The 4286-nt window shown below is 36.7% G+C and overlaps 1 long non-coding RNA gene across 1 annotated transcript; it reads right to left on the bottom strand.

Annotated features, from left to right (window-relative positions):
• Positions 1-842: 842 nt before the first annotated feature.
• On the bottom strand, positions 843-4009 carry LOC127901080 (uncharacterized). The gene is made up of 4 exons (XR_008053127.1): positions 3166-4009; positions 2908-2968; positions 1604-1981; positions 843-1488 (listed from the first exon to the last, which is right to left on the bottom strand). It is a non-coding gene; the product is annotated as an uncharacterized LOC127901080 (long non-coding RNA).
• Positions 4010-4286: the final 277 nt, after the last annotated feature.

Raw genomic sequence — 4286 nt, forward strand, 5'->3', positions numbered from 1 at the left:
GTATAATGCTACAGCTCTGCTACAGTACAGAGTTCCAAAGATTACTGTGCACTCAAAACTCCGCTACAGTGAACAGTACAGAGTTCCAAAGATTACTATGCACTCAAAGCTCCGCTACAGTGAACAGTTTAAAAATCTTTTGTATTTAAACCGAGAGGAAGACTTAGACTCCTTAGGTTTTTCATTTTGAAAGTTTAGAACTTCTCTCTCTTCTTCTCTTCCTTCTCTCTAGAATTCTCTGTCCTCTCTCTCTCTCTCGAGATTAAAGAAAATCTTCTGTATTGAAGGAATTTTTCCTAAGTTCTTTGTTTTCAGACTATTTTTCGATTTTCCATTTATAAAGCTGTCAAATCAAAAGAAATAAATGTAAAGCATTTAAATTTTTCTGCAATTAAATTTCATGTACATTTAAATTTCCGTACTTTAAATTTCTGCAATTTACTTTTCTGTAATTTAATTTTATGTACATTTAAATTCTAGCAATTTATTTATTTTTAAAGCATACTCTGCAGACTGATCTCTATCAGATCTGCCATATAAATTGTACATTCCTCTGAGGTAAAGAGACCAGATCTCGATCCTCAGTTGTAAATATTCTCTTCTCCCTCCATTCATTCAGAGCACCATTTCTGGAAACCAGATCTGGTACTGTGTATGCACCCAAGCCTTTAGATGTATGATTGTTGCTAGGCTTGCTAAAGAATCTAATAAATATATGGTAAAGTGATTATAAAAATTGACTAACCGCGTTTAAAGAATTTAATTATTATCTGATAAAACAAAATTGATTTGGTATATCAACTGGAATACTTGAGGATGCGGGCTACTGGTCCAAAGCGCTATTAAAAATCTGCTCTAAAATAACTGAGCAGGAGCGATTCCTCAGATAACAACGCTAAGTACCATATCAAGTTTAAAACTTGCCAACCGCGATCCAATTTGTTTTATACAAAGCAATCAATAAAAAATTATCTTCGAAAACACATCCATCCTTCGATCTTATTTCCTTCTGGTATCATATATATATATACACTTCAACTCGTACAACATGAAGATTTTCTTCTCTTTTTTTTTTTATCCTGACTCTTTCTTTTTTTTGTGGCGATTACAGTCGTATCCTCTTAAATCATATTCCTTGGCGACTGAGACTTGCTGACTTGTCCACTCGTTTCTCTACTTGAGGTACCATCAACACCGGGTCTACACTCCAAACTTCCATAATGATGTGAGTAAAAGCTTTGTCGACCATCTCCTTCTGGTGAGATAATAACTTATCATGCATAGCCTCGACCTCATTCAAAGTCCTTGGATATGCGAATGTTTTTTCGAGTTAGGTCGTCCAACACCCCTTCAAGCCCTAATCTCCTCAGCAAGCTTTTTCTCCAAAGACTGGCTGAGTTTGAGCTCCCCCTTTAATTTCTCAACCTCTGCCTTTGCAGTCGAAATACCGCTAAAGTCTCAAAAACCATGGCTCAAGTAGGAGGCCACCTACAACAAAAAGAAAAGAAAGGGATGACATACAAAAAAAAAAAGATAAAGTGAAGAAAAAGGGGGGGGAGAGAGAGAGATAAAGACAAAAGGAAAAAGAGTGGGAAGCACTCACATCATGAACAGCCTTGAGCGCCCGACTGTAGCGCTCATTCAGATATAATTTATCCGCTTCAGCGGCCATATTTGTCTAAATGCACTCGGAGGTATGGAGAAAATTGTCAGTCAGATAAGATATCTTCTTGTTGGCCACTGAGTCAAGCTCTCCCTCTATGAGGTCTCCTAAGATCGTGAACAAGGAGCCAAGTTTTCTCTTACGAGTAGCTGGGGTACCTCGGGAACTGCTGAAAGAAGAATCATGCAACTTGCCCTTAGTGCTTGGAACGGCTGGAGGTCGGGTACCGTTTGTTGAGGTACCTAGGGTACTAGAGAAGCTACCACTCATATAGTTCAAAAAAGTATCGAAGTCCTCAGTGAACGAGTTAATACTTGTCTGACATCAGGCAAACAAAACAAAAAAAATGAGAAAGACAGGCTAGTAAAATGAAAATTACAATCATGACGGGCAAAAAGACATATTAAGAATTATAAGATATGGCAATTGAAAATATTTGCAGATGATGAGGGTACCCCACAAGACTAATGAAGGCAGGGTACCCCAACAACACCATGCAGCTGTACGTGTGTCGCCCCCCGAAGAAGATGAAAGACTCTTATCAATCAAGCCAGCTCTCACCAACCAGATCGTGCTTAAAACATCACTCACTTTTGTTATATCATCAGACTTAGAGTATTTGGGACGCTCACCTTTACGGGGTACCCTAAGGCAGACAGAGGAAGGTATGTTATATTTAACTCTAATCCTCTCTAGATCCTCAGGGGTAGCTTGTCTACCCCTTAGTGAATAAGGCCTATGAGATCTAGAGGGAGAGGCAGGGAGAGGTTTCAGAATATTGATAGGAGTGGGCGATTTGGTTCTGGAATCTTTGGCTCGGGTCTTTCTACGAGTTGGTTTGATTGGTTACTTTCCCTTAGGTTTAGATCTACTGGTGGGATTGGTTCGGGAAAACCTGGGACTATTTCTAGGGGACCCATCATCATCACTGATTGGCATAAAAGGGGTTGACTCAGAAGGTGGGGTATCCCCACCCAAATCTCTGACTACATTACGACCTTTTATCCCAACTCTTTTCTTCCCCATCTTGTTTTCCTAAAAATACAACACACAAATTAAAAAAGGAAATCTCAATATCAAAACATACAAGCCCCACAACTCCATACCCCATTCATCAAACGCAAACACCAACATCCACCAATCAAAGCACAGAGAAAAAATAATATTTTGCATGAAATCTAGAAAAATGCCATAATAATATTTTCCCAAAATAAAGGAGCCAAAAAATATATCAAAATTTATACCTGAACTTCGCCAAGTCAGCAAGTCTTAGTCGCCAAGAATTATGATTTAGGGAGGCTGTGACTGTAATCGCCCAAAAAAATAAAGAAAAGAGTCAGGATCCAAAAAAAAAAAATGAAGGAAATCCTCATATTGTACGAGTTAAAGTATATATATATATATACATATATAGTAATAATAATTATTATATTAATAATGTGTAAAAAAAAGCCACTGGAAAAAATAAAGAAAAAGGAAAAATAGAGGGAAAGATGGCTCACAAGACGACGCTGCCACGCCGTCCAGATCCCACCCAAGACCCGCTGTGATGGCCACCAAAAGTCGCAGGAATGGGAACTGACTGAGAAGAAAAAAGAAATAAAAAGAGAAAAAGAATAGAAAAAGGAAAAAGGAGAAAAGAAAGGGGAAGTAAAAAGAAAAAGGAGAAAAAGAAAAAGAAAGGAAAAAAGAAAAGGGAGAAAAGGAAAAAGAAAGGAAAAAGAATGGGGAGAAAAGGAAAAAGAGAAAGGAAGAATGAAGGTGGGCCGAGAGAAGGAAAAGAAAAAGAAGAAAAAGAGAAGAAAATAGAAGATGAAAGTCGAATGAGTAGAAAATAAAATTAAGGGAAAGCCAAAGAAGAAAAAGAAAGATAAAGAGGTGTTATAGAATGATTAATGGAGAGCGAGGAAAAAAGTTTTTAAAGATTTCAAAATGAAAGAGAAAATAAAGCAAAAAGTAAAAACATGCAAAAGGAAGATTGTCAGAAAATTTGACGTGAAGTCCGCAATTGAAAAGATGGGACTTGTTTCAAAATTCAAAAGCTTGAGTAAGAGATAGCATTAATGTCACACGGTGGATGTTGGTGTTTGCTTTTGATAGATGGGATTTAAGGCGACTTTTGAAAGTCCCTCGCACTTGGAGTCAAACATCCCACCATATCCACCACCATCTTAATCGTCCTCCACTCCACAAGAGGGCAAAACAGCCCATACACTCCGAACGAGCGAGGCACCCCGCTTCTCAATAAAAGCAAATTTATTATTCTTAGTTTGGTTTTGTGGTTTTCATTTATTGACCAAAAATCTGCTAAAAATAGTTGTCCATGAGAGTTTTCATAATTTTATGCTTCACTGTTGATATAGGGTGTAAAGACAGTTATGCCAAAATATAAAAGATTTTTGATCATATAACTTATTTTTTATGATTGTGTAACTTTTCATTGATTTTACTGTCGTATAATATAAGACAGATAAGAAAGCTGAAAGCTTTTTTAATATTTGTTTCTTTTCAGACATGTTAGAAGTAATGTATAGATATTTTACATTATTCTCATTCATTATCTTTATATGAAAATTATTGAGACAAATGTCTTTAAAACAAAGCGAATTTCTTTTTTATTTGA

Source organism: Citrus sinensis, chromosome 3 (genome assembly GCF_022201045.2).
Source record: "Citrus sinensis cultivar Valencia sweet orange chromosome 3, DVS_A1.0, whole genome shotgun sequence".
NCBI classification, from domain to species: Eukaryota; Viridiplantae; Streptophyta; class Magnoliopsida; order Sapindales; family Rutaceae; genus Citrus; species Citrus sinensis.